This window comes from Balaenoptera physalus (assembly GCF_965194825.1).
Source record: "Balaenoptera physalus genome assembly, chromosome: 5".
Classification (NCBI taxonomy): Eukaryota; Metazoa; Chordata; class Mammalia; order Artiodactyla; family Balaenopteridae; genus Balaenoptera; species Balaenoptera physalus.
The window spans coordinates 3625039-3646500 of record NC_138884.1 but is presented as its reverse complement, the minus strand read 5'-3'; the positions used below and the strand labels follow the sequence as shown (position 1 = coordinate 3646500).

General features: G+C 44.8%; 1 protein-coding gene across 3 annotated transcripts in view; it reads right to left on the bottom strand.

Moving 5' to 3' along the window:
• Positions 1-21462, bottom strand: part of LOC309660798 (uncharacterized protein) — a 336267-nt gene that overhangs the window by 310072 nt on the left and 4733 nt on the right. For all 3 annotated transcript variants that reach the window (XR_014263638.1, XR_014263639.1, XM_082461925.1), the window contains exons 2-3: positions 20642-20798; positions 9949-10144 (exon numbers count right to left, since the gene is read on the bottom strand). The gene's annotated coding sequence lies outside the window, so the exon portion shown is untranslated. The remainder of the gene's footprint in view (positions 1-9948; positions 10145-20641; positions 20799-21462) is intronic.

Genomic DNA, 21462 nt, shown 5'->3' with positions numbered 1-21462 from the left:
TTCAATCTTTCCCTCCCAATTGAATCCTTCCCATTCCTATTTAAACACGTCCAACTAGTTCTCATCAAAACTAATGCGCACACCTTCCCACACCCTACATTCCAGCCTCTGCCCTGTCTCTTCCTTCCCAGAACCATCTCCCTTCTATCTTCTCACTCACTTTCCCGACATCTCTAATCTGGCTCTCACCCCATTATTCCTTTTTTTTAAAAACTTTTTATTTTATATCGGATTATAGTTAACAATGTTGTGTTAGTTTCAGGTGTACAGCAGAGTGATTCAGTTATACATATACATGTGTCTATTCTTTTTCAAATTCTTTTCCCAATTAGGTTTTTACAGAATTTTGAGCAGAGTAGGTCCTTGTTGGTTATCTATTTTTAAATATAGCAGCGTGCACTCAATCCCAATCTCCCTAACTTAACCTTTGGAAGGATTCTCACTAACATCACAAGAGACCTCTACTCCACTAGATCCAGTGGATGTTCTGGACCTGCTACATGATACCTTGAGCCGCATGCAACAATGTTGAGCATTCCCTCTTAGTCCGTTCAGGCTGTTACAACAAAGTACCGTAGACGGGGTGGGTTACACCACAGACATCTGTTTCTCACAGTTCTGGAGGCTGGAAGTCCAGGACGGAGACACCTACAGAACCGGCGTCTGGTGAAGGCCCATTTCCTGGTTTGGAGATGGCCATCTAAGAGGCCAAGAGAGCTCTCTGGGGTCTCTCTTTTAAGGACAGTAATCTTATTCACGAGGGCTCCCCCTTCATGACCTCATTACCCCCCAAAGGCTCCACCTCCTAGGCCCATCACGTTGGGTGTTAGGATTTTAATAGGATTTTAATATATGAATTTTGGGGGGACACAAACATTCAGTCCATAATACCCTGTTTCTTTTTTTTAATTTATTTATTTGTTTATTTTTGGCTGTGTTGGGTCTTCGTTGCTGCACGCGGGCTTTCTCCAGTTGCAGCGAGCGGGGGCTACTCTTTGTTGCGGTGCGTGGGCTTCTCATTGCGGTGGCTTCTCTTATTGCAGAGCACGGGCTCCAGGCATGCGGGCTTCAGTAGTTGTGGCACGTGGGCTCAGTAGTTGTGGCTCACAGGCTCTAGAGCGCAGGCTCAGTAGCTGTGGCACACGGGCTTAGTTGCTCTGTGGCATGTGGGATCTTCCCAGATCAGGGCTCGAACCCATGTCCCCTGCATTGTCAGGCAGGTTCTTAACCACTGCGCCACCAGGGAAGCCCTACCCTGTTTCTTGAAACATTGTTTTCCACTCCTGATTTTCCTCCAACTGCCCTGACCACCCCTTCTCAGCCGTATTTCCTGGCTCAGTCTCCTCTATGGAGCCATTAAATTTTGGAGTTCCTCTCTTGGCCGCTCTTCCTCTCACTATATACTCTTTTCCTGGGAAATCTCATCCACATCCTCAGTCTAATTACTATATAAAAATCACAAATTCACATCTCCAGCCCACATCTCTACTGTAAGAAATAAAAACCCTTATATCAACTGCCTATTTAACACCTATATTCCCTTTCAAACCTGGTCCTCTTCCAACATCTCCTGTCTATGTGAATGCACCACCATCTGTTCAATTATCCAAGCCCAGAAACCTAGCAATTATCCATAATATCTTCCTTTCTCCCCTCCCCCCGCCATATTCAACTTCTCACCAAATCCTATCTTACCTACTAAATACCCCTTGTAGCCTTTAGTTTTTAATCTACCACTGCTCCTCTTCAAACACCTGATCCATTCCCCAGAGCCAGAGGGATCTTTTCAATGAAAATATGATCAAGTCTGTATAAAACATCTCAAACAGCTTTCAGTACCTCTCAATATAAAAAGCAAACTCTTGATGTGGTTTGCAAGCCCTGTATGGCCTGTCCTATGCTTCTGGAACCTTGCTTTACTTTCTCCCTTCTGCTAGAACCACCCTGATGTTTAAGCTCCTCGACATTTCCGTCCCTTCTACCACAGGGCCTGTATTCAGGTTTATTTATACCTTCTGCCCAGAACGTTCTCTAAATCCACACCATCCAGTTCTTCCTTACTCAATAGACTACAAGCTTCAATAGGCAGGAATCTTATCCATTTCACTTGTCACTGTACTCTTAATGCCCAGCACAGTATTTAATAGATGTCTAAAACATCCGTCAAATGTATAAATACGTGTGTTTGATCTGGTAAAACACCTATATGTCAGAGATACTAGGCAGTCCAAAATGCGAGATGGGGCCCAAGAGAGAAGTCAGAGCCAGAGAAGTAGGTTTGGGGATAATCCCCACGGAACTGACCTCTAAAGAAGGAAAATGACCACGATTCCCTAGGGACAGTGCAGAATGAAAAGAGAGTCAAGAACTCACCCTTGAGAAATATTTTCATTAAAGGGTTGGGGCGAAAGGCCAGCAAGGAGATTGCCATGTAGTCTTGTCATGAGGGCAAAATAGCACGAGCGGAGGAGTGAACAATTCAGGAAGGAAAGTGTAGTTAGGCGGGTCAGACACCATGATGAAGCATCGAATATGAGTGCTGAGGTATTGGACCTGGAAATTAGGAGGCCGGGGACCAAGTAAAGTGTGCCAATGAGAAGTCCCCATGAGAGTCCTAAGCAAGGGGCATTAGAAAAAATACAAATCTAACGTTCTGTTTAAAGCTCTAAGCTATGCTGATCCTTCACTATAATGTTAAACTCTTGCCATCCTTCGCGTATCTTCTTCAGCAAAATGCTAATAAACACAAGTTCCTTGTACGAGCACATGGGGGTGTAGAAAAGGAAAAAAATATTTTTCTCTCTACCCTCAGAGGTCCTCCAGCTGGGGCTCTATAAATTAGATGGACAAAAAACAGATTAACAAGAAAGAAACAAACAGAAGTGTATGAACATGTGTATCGCGCATACACGTGGGAACACTCAGCAATGGATGGATAGAATCTGGGCTTATCTAGCATCTTAACAAAAGAACAGTAAACGTTTAGAGAAGCGACGAGACAAAGAAAAGGACTCTGAGTGTCTAGGATGGCAGGTTGTGGAAGGTAAGTACATGTGGAAACTAATGAAAGATAAGGGCTTGTTTTAGCCAAGTTTGTTATGTAGATTCCTCTGATGCCATCTCTGAGCTGATGAGGGTCTAGAATTGTCTCCAGTGATTAAAACCTCTGTCCTTCCTAGTGGGGTGGGAGGGCACCTTTACAAATTTATGTCCCACTATTAGGCAAATAAGGGGAAGGCAGAGAGTTTTTCTTATATCTGCTTCTGAATTGCCTTCAACGCAAAAGAGTCCTAATGTCAAAGTGGTGTGCTTTGGGGTGGCATATTCTGCTACCCTTCAGGGGAAATGTAATAAAGGTCTTGTCAATGAAAAATTAATCAGTCGATCTAAGAAAGAAATGGAGAATTTTATTCAAGCCAAATTTGAGGATTACAACCCAGGAAGAGCATCTCAGAAAGCTCTAAGAACTGTTCCACCTGTTAGAAGTCAAGGCACAGTTATGTAAGTCTTTTGACACAGAGGACTGCACATCAAATGATGTATTTATTGACAGTTTACATGACCCAGATCTAAGCATCATCGTGGTGGGTCCTGTGGCCCCTTATAAGATCAAGAAGGAATCTTATCTTTAAGGAGCTGTCTTGTTGATTCAAGGAGAATGTTGTTCTTTATGGCTGAGCAGGTATTCCTGCTGATGGGGGAGGTCTGGTCGAAGCAAAAGGCAGATACACAATGCACAGTGGGGGGAGAGAGGAGGCCAAAGGGCAGAGAAGGATTGTTTTATGTTTACATTTTTCTTGTCTTGCCACTAAATATGAATTTTATTTCACAGATTGTATTTGCTAGGGTGAGGGCAAAGCTGCTGTAACAAAGATTCCAAGAGTACCTTGGCTTAAAGAGTGACTAAGCTGATTTTGTCCTCATGTAATAGTTCTATGAGCAGCCAGTTTGGGGAGAATAGTTCGGTTTTCTTCAGTCTCACTGCTCCATCACCCCTTACACCATTGTCAACCTCTGCACAATCAAAGATGAATCTACCTTCAGACTAGATTCCATCAAATGGGAAGGAGAAGCGGAACGTAGGAGAGGCCCTGACCAAAAATGGCTCACATTCCTTTGGCTAGAACAGTTACATGTTAACAGTCATTGTGAACTTCAAGGAAGGCCGGGAAATGTGATCTAACAGGCCAGCCGTGAGTGTATCATACCTGTGTGAATATGGAGAAATGGATAATGGATGTTGGCAGGTGGCTGGTAGTCTCTGCCAGAGCCCAGCTCTCTGGACGTCCACATGTCTATGTGTTACAGCAGGAAGGTAGCTAGATGTGAGCAGAGAAAGGGGGGGGCAGGCGCCAGATGGCAGGAAACCGCGCATCTTGTAAACAGTGGGGGTCCTTGGGCAGACAAAGGAAAGCAGGAACCTCCAGACTGACAGGAAACCACACATTTTGGGATGATAAGTGTCCTGGAGACACACAAAGAAAGGTGGGAAAAGGCGGGAATCTCCAGCACCCGAATGTAACCTGTTGCTCATTACGTTCCCATTGCGATGAAATTAGCCTTGCAGATAAGAAGTCCCCCTGATGCACTGACGCCATGACACCTCTGATCAAGTCTAAATAAGGACAAAATCCCTCCTCCCCTCGGGAAGATGGAGCTGGACGAAAAAACCCAGGGCAGCCCCTCACCTGTCTGCCCACTCTCCCTCTGACAGCATATTCTTGCTTAAAAAAAATCCTCACTTTACCTTCTTGCTCTCCCTGCCTCGTTGCTTTCTTTCTGCAATGAGACAAGAACCTTACTTTCACCAGGAACACATGTGCATCTTACTTCCCACCAGGAGATCACACACTTCCCTCGAAGGAGAAACCCGGAGTCCCATCCGGGGACTGAATCAGCTCACAATCCGGAAACTATAGGCCATGCTCGTATGGGACCTTGGTAGTTCAGGTACCTATAAACTAAAAGATTTTTTTAATCTGCCCCATCTCCCCACTCCACCCAGTCCCACACCCAGCATGTAATGATGGGGCAGAAACACGATAATCATAATAAACTCCCACTTGAGAAAGGGAAGAATAGGAAACCCGCAGAAGTCACCAGTGCATAGGAATGATCAAATCTCAGGCAGAAAATTATAAAACATTACCCTGGCAGTGAAAGAAGTTGTCTGGTTAGCCCAACTTGCTCTCTGGAAATAACTCTCATGTCTTCTATGGACTCAATTTGGTTTTGTTTTGTTTTGTTTTGTTGTTTTTGGCTGTGTTGGGTCTTCATGGCTGCGTGCGGGCTTTCTCTAGTTGCGGCGGGTGGGGGCTGCTCTTCATTGCAGTGCACGGGCTTCTCATTGCAGTGGCTTCTCTTGTTGCGGAGCACAGGCTCTAGGCGTGCGGGCTTCAGTAGTTGTGGCACGTGGGCTCAGTAGTTGTGGCTCGTGGGCTCTAGAGCACAGGCTCAGTAGTTGTGGCTTACGGGCTTAGTTGCTCTGTGGCATGTGGGATCTTCCCGGACCAGGGATTGAACCCATGTCCCCTGCATTGGCAGGCAGATTCTTAACCACTGCGCCACCAGGGAAGTCCCTATGGACTCAATTTTGCCTTTTCGGAGGTTCTTTCCCTTCCAGTACTACCAGAGCCAAATCCAAAGTGGGTATTAGAAAGTATGCCCTAGGTAAAAACTGGCTTGGGGTTTGAATGCTAACAAGCTTTCACAAGTGAGGCTTATCATTTCTTTGGCAGCACAATTCCTTCAAAATCTTCATATGCTTCTGGGTATATTTTTTATAGTCTTTTCCATGTGCTGTGACCACACCCAACATTCTTTTCCAGCCATATTTCTTGAACCTGCTTTATGTCTTATCCTCTGAAGTCAATCTTGCCTTCCCTTCTTCATCTTAATGAAGGCTACCTTGAGGCCACGTGAAATCATAGGCGAGGGTAGGAAAGCCACACCCCAACCTCGTCTTTGCCACAGACCAGTCTCCCTTTGTTCTGCAGAAAAATATGAATGGGTCTTTGAGAAAAACTTTTGAGGAGTTCCCAAGTAGGTAACACTTCTAACCTTATGAGGCTCCAGATATATGGACTCTTTCCTTTCCATCTCTAATTTCAAACTGGCTAATTCTTCCTGAGCTCTTTGTTGAAGTCCTTGCTAAAACTTTCCAAGAGGACCCAAAACATATTCTGTTCTTTCCAACCACTTCCCTTAGAATAGGCAGTGTGTCTTCCAGGTAAAAGTGGTAGAAAATACTTTGCCATGATATAAACAAATAGCACGTTTCCAGCCCACACTACCTGGTGCCTCACCGTTGTCAAACAATTTATAATTAATTGGCATGAAGGCTAAGTTGCTTTGACAGAGACCCGAAACCACAGTGGGTTGAAGAGCAGTGAATTTTATTTCCCTGTCAGGTAATAGCTCCAGTTAAGCAGGGCCCCTCCTCTAGATGGCTACTCATGGACCTCAGGGCTTTGTCATCACCTGTTTGATCAAAGCTGCATCAGGGCCATAATCTGGTTCCATAACCCAATGTGACAGGGAAGGAACAAGCCCGGTGTCCTACACTGAATCCCAGCGAGTGTCAAACACCACTTCCCCTCATATTCCGTTGACAAAACCTTAGTCCTCTTCCAAGGGTTTTTTGTCATACATGAATGTAGCAAGAGATATTGAACAAATGGAAAATTCTCATTCAGTGCACATTGCTTTTCCCTAAGTTGCAGACCAAACTTTTCCTCCTTCTAAGATAGGGGTTGTCCAAACTGATCCCTGCAGCTGGCCTCTCAGAGAGGGAGTTGGCTGCCTGCAAAATTCCATGGACTCCAGCTATGGCCTGTGTGGAAGGCCATCAATTCTCATCAATGACACGCTGGGACCCCTGCCCCTCAACCATGCCAGCAGGGAGAAGGGCTTTCTCCAACTGCAGAAGCCAATCTAGTCACATGACACAGCTGTAATTACAGGTCCTGAACGCCAGGCTCCTGACCATACTGGGGAAGAGTCTAGTACTTCCCCAGTTGTAAACACTGAACTCTCAGGATGGGGCTGACCCCGGATTCTGCGTGCCCTGACCACACAGGGGACGGGCTGGTGCTTCCCTAACCATGCATCTTAACAAGTCTGAGTCCAGATGTTGAGGTCTCTCTCCCATGCCGTGGTGCTGGGTCTCTTTGCACTAGCCTAGAATACAACGTGCAGTGACGGAGATGCACTCCTGCTACTGCCCCTGAGTCCTTGAGTCTCGCCATGTTGCTCCGCCAGCTGAAGTGGGGATGCTTCTTGGCTGTTTGTCTTCTATCAAGCTCAGATGTGGCCTTTGTTTCTAAGGGAAGCCTCGAGGTCTTTTTTTTTTGGAGTAGAGTAGATTTACAATGTTGTTGTGTTAGTTTCAGATGTACAGCAAAGTGAATCAGTTATGCATATACATATATTCATTCTTTTTTAGATTCTTTTCCCATATAGTCATTACAGAGTATTGAGTAGGGCTCCCTGTGTTATACAGTAGGTCCTTGTTGATTATCTATTTTATATACAGTTGTGTGTATATGTCAATCCCAATCTCCCAATGTATCCCTCCCCCTCTTACCCCCTGGGCACCATAAGTTCATTCTCTAAGTCTGTGACTCTACTTCTCTTTTGTAACTAAGTTCATTTGTATCCTTTTTTTAGATTCCACATATAAGTGTTATCATCTGTTATTTGTCTTTCTGTGAAGATCTTTCTACTACAGGAAAAGGTCATTCACAGAAGCTTGGAGGATGGGAGACACACGGGGGACTGATATTTGGGTTATAACAAATATCAAGCACAACTGGATGATTTTTTTTTTCCCCAAAAGTCTTGTAATGAAGGAATGAAGCCCTTCATAACAAGACACTACATGTAATAGTCAGAGAAAGTTGAAATCTCAACACGGTGATATATTATTACAGTTTTGTTATTTTTAAATAAAAGCTGTAATCTCTTTCAAATAAGCCTTATCAATACCTCTCACAAATAGCATTTTTGAAACTGCTTAACAGGTTTATAATCCACTTTCTCCTGCTGTGTGAGTATCACTAAGATTTTCCTATTCTACCTGGGCATATGAGGCCATTTCTCTCCTGTTGGTGACAAGGCAGTTCTTAGAAAGGGTCTTGGTTGTATCTGTACCTAAAGGAAAGTCTCTCATTTTTTAATTGAAGTATAGTTGATTTATAATATTATATTAGTTTCAGGTGTACAACATAGTGATTTGATATTTTTATAGATTGCACTCCATATAAAGTTATTATAAAATATTGGCTATGTTCCTTTTATCTTATTTATTTTATACCTAGTAGCTTATACCTCTTAATCCCCTTCCCCTATCTGGCTCCTTCCCTCCCCTCCTCTCCCCACTACTGTAGTAGTTACTACAGTAACTACTAGTTTTTTCTCTATATCTGTAAGTCTGTTTCTGTTTTGTTATATTTGTTCATTTGTCTTATTTTTTAGATTCCACATATAAGTGAAAATATACCCTATTTGTTTTCCTCTGTTTGACTTATTTCACTCAGTATGACAATCTCTAGGTCCAACCATATTGCTGAAAATGGCATTATTTCATTCTTTTTTATGGCCAGGTAATATTCCATTATATATATATACCACATCTTCTTTATCCATTCATCTATTGATGGACACTTAGGTTGCTTCTATATCTTGGCTATTGTAAATAGTGTTGCTATGAACATTGGGGTGCATGTATCTTTTCAAATTGGTGTTTTCATTTTCTTCAGATATATGCCCAGGAGTGGAATTGCAGGGTCATATGGTAGCTCTATTTTTAATTTTTGAGGAAAAATTAAATTTTATACTGTTTTCGATAGTGGCTGCACCAGTTAACAGTCCTTCCAACAGTGTAGGAGGGTTTTGTTTTCTCCACATTCTCACCAACAACTGTTATTTGTTGTCTTTTTTTTTTTTATGTGTGATTATTCTTTTTTATTGAATTATAGTTGATGTACAAAATTATATAAGTTACAAGTGTACAGTATAGTGATTCACAATTTTTAAAGGTTATACTCCATGTATAGTTATTATAAAATATTGGCTGTATTACCTGTGTTGTAAAATGTATCCTTGTAGCTTATTTTAAACATAATAGTTTGTACCTCTTAATAACCTACCCGTATATTGCCCCTCTCCTTTTCCCTGTCCCCACTGGTAACCACTAGTTTGTTCTCTATAACTGTGAGTCTCTTTGTTTTTTGTTATATTCACAGTTTGTTGTATTTTTTAGATTCCACATATGAGTGATATCAGACGATATATATATTTGTTATCTTTTGGATGATGGCCATTCTGACAGGTGTAAGGTGATGTCTCATTGTGGTTTTGATTTGCATCTTCCTGATGGTTAGCAATGTGGAGCATCTTTTCATGTGCCTCTTGGCCATCTGCATGTCTTCTTTGGGAAAATGCCTACTCTGGTCCTCTGCCCATTTTTTAATCAGGTTGTTTGAGTTTATGATACTGAGTGTATGAGTTCTTCATATATGTTGATGACATAGGTCTTAGCAATATTTTTTTGGCTCTGACTCCTCAGGAAAGCCTCTCATTCTGACGTGTGAAGGAACTGGGATGTGATATTTGCCCGGTTACTGGCTACTGAGTTGTTCTTTCTTTCTTCCCTGCAATGCAGTTCTTTTTTTGCTTGTTTTAATTTTGTTTTATTTATTTATTTTTTATACAGCAGGTTCTTATTAGTTACCTATTTTATACATATAAGTGTATATATGTCAATCTCAATCTCCCAGTTCATCCCACCACCACCTCACCCCCACTTCCCCCCCTTGGTGTCCATACGTTTGTTCTCTACATCTGTGTCTCTATTTCTGCCTTGCAAACCGGTTCATCTGTACCATTTTTCTAGATTCCACATATATGCATTAACATACAATATTTGTTTTTCTCTTTCTGACTTACTTCACTCTGTATGACAGTCTCTAGGTCCATCCACGTCTCTACAAATGACCCAGTTTCGTTCCTTTTTTGTAGCTGTATAATATTCCACTGTATATATGTGCCACATCTTCTTTATCCATTTGTCTGTCAATGGGCATTTAGGTTGCTTCCATGACCTGGCTATTGTAAATAGTGCTGCAGTGAACATTGAGGTGGCCTGCAAAAATGACAAAGTCTTATTTTAAATTCTGAACCCATTTTCTTAATTTCTGTCAAACTAGTGATAACTAATTATGTCCTTTTGAAAATCTTTCTGGCCATGCAGACGTCAGACACCCACAGTCCCCTCAGCATCGAATTCTGTGAACCAGCTGAGCTACTTCTTCCCAACCACCTGCACAGGTTCAGCTCTGGAGACTGAGTAAGCAAGAGAAGACTCATGTAGCTCAGAAGATCGAATGTGAATATGTAATTGGCAAAACAATTACAAAATTTTGTTGTAAAGAATGAATGAGGGGCTTCCCTGGTTGTACAGTGGTTAAGAATCCGCCTGCCAATGCAGGGGACACAGGTTTGATCCCTGGTCTGGGAAGATACCACATGCCATAGAGCAACTAAGCCCGTGTGCCACAACTACTGAGCCTGCGCTGTAGAGCCTGCAAGCCACAACAACTGAGCCCACGAGCCACAATTACTGAAGCCCGCACGCCTAGAGCCCGTGTTCTGCAACAAGAGAAGCCACCACAATGAGAAGCCCACGCACCACAACGAAGACCCAATGCAGCCAAAAATAAATAAATTAATAATAATAAAAAAAGAATGAATGAGACAGAAATCACCTTAGAAATCCAGAGACCCAGCAGACTAAAAAATAGGAGAAATGGAACAGAAGGGGCAAATGCATTCATGTTATTTTTACCTACTAATTTGTACCCTATGTCATTTTAAAATTATTTTTTATTTTTTATTTAAAAAAATTTTTTAATTGAAGTGTAGTTGATTTACAATGTTGTGTTAGGTTCAGACGTATGGCAAAGTGACTCGATAGATAGATAGATAGATAGATAGATAGATAGATAGATAGATAGGTAGGTAGATAGATATAGATATACTTTTTTCAGATTCTTTTCCATTATAGGTTATTACAAGATATTGAATATAGTTCCCTGTGCTATACAGTAGGTCCTTGTCACCTGTGTCATTTTTTTTAAAGACTTTTAACCACAAGTGAATTTTCTACAAGAAAATTAAACATTATAAGCTTTAGTTTAACTAACGATAATTAATAAATTATATTAATAGCTATATACCCTGTAATAATGATTCACTGAAGTTATGCTTTTTTAAAATCATCAACAGCCATAAACTTCTACTCCATTAGAAATTCCACAAATTAGTGAACTGGGTAACAGTTGCTTTCAAGTAAACATTTGTATCCAATAGCCACCTAGGTATTCAGATTTAACAATGTAACTAACCAGCAGCCCATGCCATGACCTCTAAATTTGTATTACCTTTGAAAGGCTAATAATAGTAAGGAATCAAGGACATCTATCACCTTGATAACTCTGAGGTGAAGTAATATTTTGTAAGCTTTCTGGGAGCAGGAAAGTCCTCTGCTTGTCCCCTGAGTCTAGCGCCCTGGCACAAGGCAGATATTCAGTGAGTATCTGTGGATTTGATGAATAAATCATGTCTTAAACTATCAGCCCTTGTGTATTCAGCGCTTTTTACTTCAAAGCAAGCAGAAATCTTTCTAATCAAGAGGAAGAAAGACCATGTTCTTTCCTTTGTGGTTTAGAAACACAACTTCTCTGTTTGCTCAGTACTCGGATCTGCCATGATCACAGGGACCAGAGAGCCTCCTCCTCTGTAACACTTGCCTCCCAAGGAGGACAGCACGACAATGGGGGCGTGGCAGTGTATGATAAGAGTTCTTCGTAACTCTGCAGGGAAGGCCTTCTTTCAGTTTATATATTTTGGAGCATGCACAGTCTAATTTGATGAACATCTGTATAATTGGGAGACTTCTGAAGCAGAGAAAATCCCCCAAATTTCCCAGTGGTGTTTTAGGTTATTCCCAGAAAACTTCAGTGATGACACGCAGTTAAAGATACATCTCTCTTGGGACTTCCCTGGCGGTCCAGTGGTTAGGACTTTTCACTTCCACTGCAGGGTGCCTGGGTTCGATCCCTGGTCAGGGAACTAAGATCCCGCATGCCGCATGGCGTAGCCCAAAAAAAAAAAAAAAAAAAGATTCATCTCTCCACCCCGGGTTCCCCAGGCCACCAAGAAAGGCAGCTTCAGACCCTGCCCCGGTTACAGACTAGAGTCACAGGGGCAGGCTGGATTTTCCCACTTGACACACGGTGCCAAGGGGGGCGTGAGTGAGGCGAAGCCACGGCTGGTTTCCAGGGCAAGCTCGCCCACCAAGCGTGGGCGTGAGTAGCGTGTATCTCATCCGCGAATGCGCTCACCCACCAAGCGTGGGCGCGAGTAGCGTGTATCTCATCCGCGAATGCGCTCAAGCTCTTTTGGAAAAAGCCGCTCAAACCCTAACTACGGGTCCGCTCAGAATCCCCACCATCTTGCAAAGGAGTCCATCGTTTTTCAGGTCCATTGCAAGATTGGGGACAGAACTGATCTCAGTATTTCACCGTGTCTGTCTGCATGTAGCGATGAACTGGTCACTGGTTTGCACGGCCAGACGGGCCCTGTCTGGCCTCTGGGTGTTACTGGTGTCGAGGCTGTGCAGACCCCGTGGGCCTTCAGGTGGTCTGTGCCTCTCTGTCTGGGGCTCGTCCACCTTCAGCTCTGGCTTTCTTTTCAGGGATGCTGGGAACGGCTGTGCCTCGCGGGTGACATTTGAAGGCAGTTCTACATCTGCTACTGAGCGAATCGCAAAGGAGGGGACGGTGATTTGGGGTCCTAGCTGCTTTAAACCAAATATATACTTGAGGTGTTTGGGGGAAGTGAGTGTGTGTGTTTAAGGAAGTTCGGGGGAAGGGGCTGACATTGGTCAAAATGACTTGAACAGATGTTTAACAAATGATGGCTGACGCCCTGTGTTAGAGTCACCGACAACAGCAAGCTTACAAAACAGCAGCAAGTCAAAGGGAAAGAGCCGTAAAACAAACAATGAAGGGGGAGGAAAAGCAGCGAGGAGCCCCGGACCTCCCCTGACAGGGAAAGCAAGCTGAGTACAGTGATAAAGTCCATTTCTTTACCCCTGAAGTGAAGTTGAAGTTCCAGCACAAAAACATTAGGAACTGTCCATTTTGGTCAACTTAACTTTTTGTTCTTTTTCCTATTTTGCTTTTCCAATTATCGTCTTTGTGAAACTATCCATAGTTTAAGATGACAGGTAGGTAGGTAGATAGATAGATGATAGATTGATTTAATGTAGTTATATTTTGAATCAAAGAAAACAGACAAAAAATTGAGTAATATGCGAACAAGCGTGAATGTATATGTGTGTATCTATATAAATACATAATATTATATACATAATATATACAAAAATCTCATTTTGCTCTTTCTTTGTTACCTAGATAATTTACAGGTCTTCTGCAAAATCAGTATTTGCCCTCACTTCAGGTTTAGCTCTGGGTAATTAAAAATGGTACTGTGAACTAACACAGCATTGTAAATCAATTATACCCCAATTAAAAATGAAATGAAATGAAATGAAATGAAATAAAATGGTACTGTGGGATTGAAGAGCAATGAAAACAGAGGATAAAAGGCCTTCAGTAAAATATCCCAGTATCTGTCTTTGGTTAATCCTGCCTTAAATCAGCAAGTCCTCAAGGGGAACAAAACGAATATGACTCCAGGCGTTCATCATTAAGAAAACACCCTGAGGGGCTTCCCTGGTGGTGCAGTGGTTGAGAATCCGCCTGCCAGTGCAGGGGACACGGGTTCGAGCCCTGGTCTGGGAAGATCCCACATGCCGCGGAGCAACTGGGCCCGTGAGCCACAACTACTGAGCCTGCGCGTCTGGAGCCTGTGCTCCGCAACAAGAGAGGCCGCGATAGTGAGAGGCCTGCGCACCGCGATGAAGAGTGGCCCCCACTTGCCGCAACTGGAGAAAGCCCTCGCACAGAAACGAAGACCCAACACAGCCAAAAATAAATAAATAAATTAAAAAAAAAAAAAAAGAAAACACCCTGAGTGCCCACCACGTCCCAGACACATTAGTAACAACAAACTTTCTCAACTTTCCCTACACGTGATGTCAAGCAGTCATCCTAACCTCTTTGTGATGTAGCTATTATTATTTCATTTTCAGAGATAAGGACATTGACGGTCAGAGATGTTTAGTACCTGGCCAAGGTCACATGGCATTTGAAGGGCAGCTAGGTCATAGACACTAACGGGGAGCCTCTGGTTTTTCCACAATATGAAGTGGATAATCCAAGGTTCAAAGTAAAAATAAATGAAGAAATTGTCATGAGGAAAACACTAGGAAGTCTTCTTTGAGCAGTTATATTCTAGGGATGGTAACCTTTTTTACATGCCTCTTTGGCAGTTGGCCTGGTAATTATAAGGAATTTGCTTTCAGGTAATCGATTAAATTGCATATTAAGGAAGTTGTTCAAAAACTGACTGTAGTCAGTTTAGTAAATTAAAAGGGAGATGGGGTGGGCGTAGTAAACACTAGGAAATTATATAACATCTAACAACGTTTAATTAGCTTTTTAAATATGTGTTGCTAGGAAGCAATTATTGTCTTTAAAATGCTTGAATTAGATTCACTGTAAAAGTAATTTGAAATAAGGAGAAGTGATTTGTTCCTTCTGGAACTTTCATGGGCAACATCTGTAGCTAAGAAATAAGTTGTGGAGAAATTGCTCAAAGCTCCTCAGAAAGTTGTCATTTTGGTCAAGGAAAGCAAGGAGACTAAGTTTTTCCTCAGTGGGAATTACATGCTAGTGCGAAATAAAGAAAGAAACAAATCTTGTTTAAAAACATCATGTAGGGCTTCCCTGGTGGCGCAGTGGTTGAGAGTCTGCCTGCCAATGCAGGGGACACGGGTACGAGCCCTGGTCTGGGAGGATCCCACATGCCGCGGAGCAACTAGGCCCGTGAGCCACAACTACTGAGCCTGCGCGTCTGGAGCCTGTGCTCTGCAACAAGAGAGGCCGCGACAGTGAGAGGCCCGCGCACCGCGATGAAGAATGGCCCCCGCTTGCCGCAGCTAGAGAAAGCCCTCACACAGAAGCAAAGACCCAACACAGCCAAAAATCAATCAATCAATCAATCAATAAATAAATAAAAATTAAAAACAAAAAAACAAAAAAACATCATGTAAGGGAGGGATAAGTGCTAAGAAGAAGAAAAAAAGCAGAGGCCTGGTCATGACAGCCTCTCAACCCACAGGGTGGAATTTCATTTCATTATAAGCGTGCTAGTCACGGCTCTCCAGAGGAACAGAACCAACAGGAGATAATATGCATACATCCATGTGTCTACATATACATAGAGAGAGAGGGATAGAAGGAAAAGGCTCATGTGATTATGGGACTGACAAGTCCCCAGGTCTTCAGTTGCCAAGCTGGAGCCCCAGGCGGACTGGTGCTAAAGTGCCTGTCCAAATCCGGGGGCCTGAGGACCGGGAGAGCCGGTGGTATACTGAACGAAGAGTTTGGTGCTAGATATGTGATAATCAAGATTCCCACTAGAAATCAAGTGGAGATACGGAATGGGCAGTTGGATTTAGGAGTTTAGAGATTCAGAAATATTCCGGGCTGGGAAGGTACCCTTGGGCGTTCTCAGTGAATGTAGAGGTCTTTTAAACCCCAGAACTGTATATGCAGTTGTCTAGGAGAGAATAAGTATGGGAAAGAAAGAAGAGTGCAAGGACAGAGCCTGTGGCACTCCGACATTCAGAGGAGAGGAAGGGCAGCAAGAGTCAGCAAAGGAGGCTGAGGGGGAACAACAAGGGAGGAGAAAGAAAAGCAGGAAATGCAGCCCAAGAGGGAACGGGTCACCAGACCAAAGGCCGCTAAACATTCAGGCAGGATGCCTGAGCCACGAACACGGAAGAGGCCACGTGACATTGATGCCAACGTCGACAGCAGCTCTGCCCCGCGGCTTGAATGTCTGCTGGGATTGGTTCAGGAGAGACTTTGCAGCAGAGGAGATGCAGAGAGTGTGGGCACCTCTTTCCAGGAGATCTGCTTTCAGGGGCGCAGAAGATGCAAGCAGTAATTAGAAGGCAACGTGAAGTCGAGAAAGGCTTTCTGTGCAGAAGCAGACTCACATATACAGAGAACAAACTAGTGGTTACCAGTGGGGTGTGTGTGTGTGTGTGTGTGTGTGCAATATAGGAATAGGGGATTAGAGGCACAAACAGTTGGGTGTAAGATAGGCTCAAGGGTGTATTGTATGTCACAGGGAGTATAGCCAGTATTTTACAGTAAGTAAATGGAGTGTAATCTTTACAATTGTATTTAAAAATTCAAAAATTAAAATTAAAAAAAAAAAATAGAGGGCTTCCCTGGTGGCGCAGTGGTTGAGAATCTGCCTGCTAATGCAGGGGACACGGGTTCGAGCCCTGGTCTGGGAAGATCCCACATGCCGCGGAGCAACTAGGCCCGTGCGCCACAACTACTGAGCCTGCACGTCTGGAGCCTGTGCTCCGCAACAAGAGAGGCCGCGATAGTGAGAGGCCCGCGCACCGCGATGAAGAGTGGCCCCCGCTTGCCGCCAACTAGAGGAAGCCCTCGCACAGAAACGAAGACCCAACACAGCCAAATAAATAAATAAATAAATAATAATTAAAGGTGCTAATAATTTTTAAAAAAATGATTTCTCTCTATAAAAAAAAAATAGAAATCTTTATCCAGAAAAAAAAAAGTGTGTTGCTGTTGTTGCTGTTTATTTTAAGATGAGAGGTAGTATATCACATTTATATGCTGATGAGAAAGATCCAATAGTGAGGAGGAAAAAATAAAAAAGGAGAATTGCAGGAATTTAGTCCTTATGTAGGTGAGAGGATGGGATATGGTAAAGAAATTGGCTTTAGAGAAAAGCAGGGGCATAAAGAAGGTGTGGTACATATATACAATGGAATACTACGCAGCCATAAAAAAATGAAATAATGCCATTCAGAGACATAGAAAACAAACTTATGGCTACCAAGGGGGTGGGGAGGGATAAGTTATGAGTTTGGGATTAACATATACACACTACTATGTATAAAATAGATAAACAACAAGGACCTACTAAATAGCACAGGGAACTCTACTCAATATCTTGTAATAACCTATAATGGAAGAGAATCTAAAAAAGAATATATATAAATATATATATATATATGTATGTATGCAGGTATAACTGAATCACTGTGCTGTACACCTGAGACTAACACAACATTGTAAATCAACTATACTCCAATTAAAAATTTTTTTTAATTAAAAAAAAAGCAAAGGGGAATTCCCTGGTGGCACAGTGGTTAAGAATCCGCCTGCCAATGCAGGGGACACGGGTTCGAGCCCTGGTCCGGGAAGATCCCACATGCCGCGGAGCAACTAAGCCCATGCGCCACAACTACTGAGCCTGTGCTCTAGAGCCCGTGAACCACAACTGTTGAGCCCGCGTGCCACAACTACTGAAGCCCGCACACCTAGAGCCTGTGCTCCACAACAAAAGCCACCACAATGAGAAGCCTGCACATCACAACGTAGAGTAGCCCCCGCTCGCCACAACTAGAGAAAGTCCGCGCGCAGCAACAAAGACCCAACACAGACAAAAACAAACAAACAAACAAATAAATAATTAGCGGGGGTAATTCCCCAACATGTGTAAAAGAAAGCAGAGAATGTGAACAGGTGCATAGAAGGTGGATTGATTTGGTGATGGGACGAAGAGGAGGATTTTTCTGTTTGCTTCCATATATTTTCTCAGTTGCAGTGGAAAGCAAGGTCTCAGCTGGAAAATCATTTCAGTGACGGCGTCTGAGGACAGGGAGAGAGGGGAATGGTGGGCTGTGTTCCAAGACCAACAGGCGGCGCTGGCTGCCACCTGAGGTTTGATGCCACAATTTAGAGAGAAACTGGCTGGCTTGTCCTGGCTGTAGACATAAGGAGAGAGCTGGACTTCACCAGGTTCAGAGGTTTGCCAGAAAGCACAAGGATGATGGAGAGATGTAAGGGACTTACAAGTCAGTGCAAGGGAGTAGCTACAACGCTGAGTCCTAGACTCTCAGCTGGGTAAGTGGGCAGGTGACAGAGTCACCTAATGGGACGTCCCAGTGGAGTCAAAGAATTACTGAAATGGGGAGCTGAAGGAAAGGAGCTGTGAATATAAGGGATAGCATTCAAAGGAGGGGATGCTTGAAATTAAGATCTTGGAGACTGAAAACTATGGGCGGTGACAAAGATCTGGCCATTCAAGTAGGTGGCTGAGGTGGGAGGGAGGGTGACTCATTCTAAGTGAGGAGGTCAAGGAATGGAAGTCGGGGAGTGGCCGGACGCCCTAGGAGGGTACCGATGACCAGAAGGATGACCAGAGTCATAATAGAGAGAATGACAGTGAACCAGACACTGAGGTCTTCAACGGTGGGGAAGGGGTAACCAGGAGAATGGTAGAATTGCATGTGCAGGGGCAGATGTACCTCTAATCCAATCAGGTGGGCTTCACAGATCTGGAGCGTTCTAGGACACAGGCTGCACAGTGGTTGGGAAAGAGCAATGGGGAGCCAGGAACAACCTGCTGCATCTCTGGGCCCAGACTGGGCAGAGGGCACCCCAGAGGGGGCTCTGAAGACCCAGGGGCAGCCAGGTCTCCGGCAGAGCAGCACCTTCCACAGGCCAGACAAGGTGAGCCTCATGTGTAATTCACATTTCCTACTAGCCTCATTTTTTTAAAAGGTAAGAAGAAATGGGTAAACTTAATCATCTATTTTATTTAACCCAATATTGTCAAAATACTATCACGAGACACCACAGGAGCCAGAAGGAAGTGAGCCAACATTTTTGAAGTGCTAGAAGAAAAGAGCTGTCAACACAAAGTCCTCCAACCACCCAAATATCCTTCAAGAGATCGTCATTCTTTTTTACATACGAAGTCATCGAAATCTGGTCTGTATTTTACACTGACAGCACTTCTCAGCTGATCCTTACTTCAAGTACTCAGCAGCCACGTGTGGGTAACAGCTACTATATGGGACACTCAGAGTTAGAACCAGAAGGTGAGAGAAATAGTCACAGATGGGACTGAGGACAGGACCTTTCGGGATGACAGGCCCTGAGTTCCAGAGCTCCAGTGGGGGGAGGCTGCGGGTGTTCCCAGTGAATCTGAGGTTCTTGACGTCACGTCGCAGGAAGAATTCAGTGAGAGATGAAGTGATAGGTAAGAAGTGGATTTATTTAGAGAGAAACACTCCACAGACAGAGTGTGGGCCATCTCAGAAGGGGAGAGGCCTTGAAATATGGCGTGGCTAGTTTTTATGGGCTGGGTAATTTCATAGGCTAATGAGTGGGAGGGTTATTCCAACTATTTTGGGGAAAGGGCCGAGATTTCCAGGAACGGGGCCACCGCCCACTTTCTGACCTTTTATGGTCAGCCTCAGAACTGTCACAGCGCCGGTGGGTGTGTCATTTAGCTGATGTATCACAGTGAGCGTATAATGAGGCTCAAGGTCCACTGGAAGTTAAATCTTCCGCCATCTTGGACCTAGTTGGTTCTAACCCGTTTTTGTTACGTCCTATGGCTATATCATTCTTTTAAAGGTCGTGCCCTGCCCCCTTGCCTCCTGTTTCAGGGGGGCAGGAAGGGGGGTGCTGAGTCAGATGAGAATGTCCTGAACTTTATGGGAATAAGAGTCAGAGTAAAAAGGATGACCTTGAGGACTTGGGCTTCTGACCTTGGAGGTGACCGAAGCAAGCAGGGCAGAAGTCCGGAGGGATCTGTCCTGGGGTCTCCTGTGGGCGTCAGTTCTCACTGCCCCTCCTTTGGGGGGCGGTCTCTTAGGTGACTTGCGGTGAAGACAAGGGTTGGGGGATGTTATCAGAACCCCTGGATCCTTATGGCTCAGGCCAGGAGGGGGTCAGAGGCCCTCCACACTCCCACCCTCCCCACGCTGCCAGCTGTGAAGAGCGGAAACAGAGGAAATGGGGCTGGGGGAGAGCGTGGGCGGCTGGCAGGATCTGTTACTTTGAACAGAACAGGATTTTACTAGAGAAAGATATACAGAATAGTGAAATCGATGTCCCCTTAACTCAAGGATATGGGCAGCATAGCAAAACCAGCAGAGCAGGCAGCAGGGGGCGTGGGGAGAAGGCGAGGACAGAAAGAAGAGAGGGTGGGGCGGGAAAGGGGTGGGGGAGGGACACGAAGGCCCCCTGCTCACTGGACCCCTTGCTCCCAGGGACCCGAGAAAGGCCGGCTCTGTGGTCCGGCGGCCCCCGCCCATAGCCCGATCACAGTGACGGTCGCCTAAGCGCTGAGCGGTGCCCCCGCGCTCTGCCTGCCCGGGGCCCACCGGGACCTGAGGACCCTCCTCCTGCTCGCCCGTCAGGCGGCCGGCTCCCGCGGGGTCTCCCTCGCTCACCCGCGGAGCGATGTGCACAGGTGACTTACGTATGGCCCCTGAGCTCGATCCCTCCCCAGCCTCGGCCTCCCCATCCACGTTGCTTCGCAGGAGCGGGGCGTCTCCCCAGGCCCTGCAGCCCTTCCCCACGAAGCCACCTTCTAAGCGGCGACTTGCCTGCCTCGCCGGCCCACACCCAAGGCTCCAGACAGTAACGGTGACATCTCCAAAGTCCTCACGTCATCCCGAGCCATTTCTCAGCAGTTACAAGTGTGGCACAGTACGCAGCAGCTGTTCTCAACGAGACAGGCCATACCAGGGTCCGCAGCCCCTCCTGGAGGGGAGAGGGCGAGGGGGTGAGTTGGGGGCACAGCCGCGCTCACAGGAAACACCCCCAGGGCACACATCCCCCCCCCCCCCCACAGGTCCCCGCGCGTTGGGAAAGGCATCAAAATCCTCGGGGGAAATTTCCCTGTGATGAAAAACGGCTGCCTCATCCAGTGGCATCTTTGCCTGAAACAGGATCTAGATTTTGTTAAAGGGAAAAAAAAAAAACCAAGCCTGCGAAAGGGTTTCACGTGTTAGTCTAATTTTAGAAGAGCATTTGACACAGTCCAGAGGGAAACAGTGGACACTTGCTAAGTGAATTCAAGTTAGTTTGACTGCAAACAGAATCACATTATGCCGGGAAGTCAGACAACCCCGTCTCAGGCAGAGACAGGCTGTTAGCGTCTGTCCTGAGCGTCATTCCCACCTCCACACCCCCTACACAGCACCGGAGCCGGCAGGACGGCCCCCCCGCCCCCCGCACCCAAACCAGGGCTGAGTCACCCACTGCCTCCACCTTCCACTCAAGGGAGTACAAGCCCATGGACGTGAGACAGCTCCGTCCGCAGACTCCCTTTGGCTTGGAGACATCATTATCTATTCTTTTTTTTTTTCTTTAATTTTTAATGGACTATAGTTTATTTACAAGGTTGTGTTAATTTCAGCAAAGT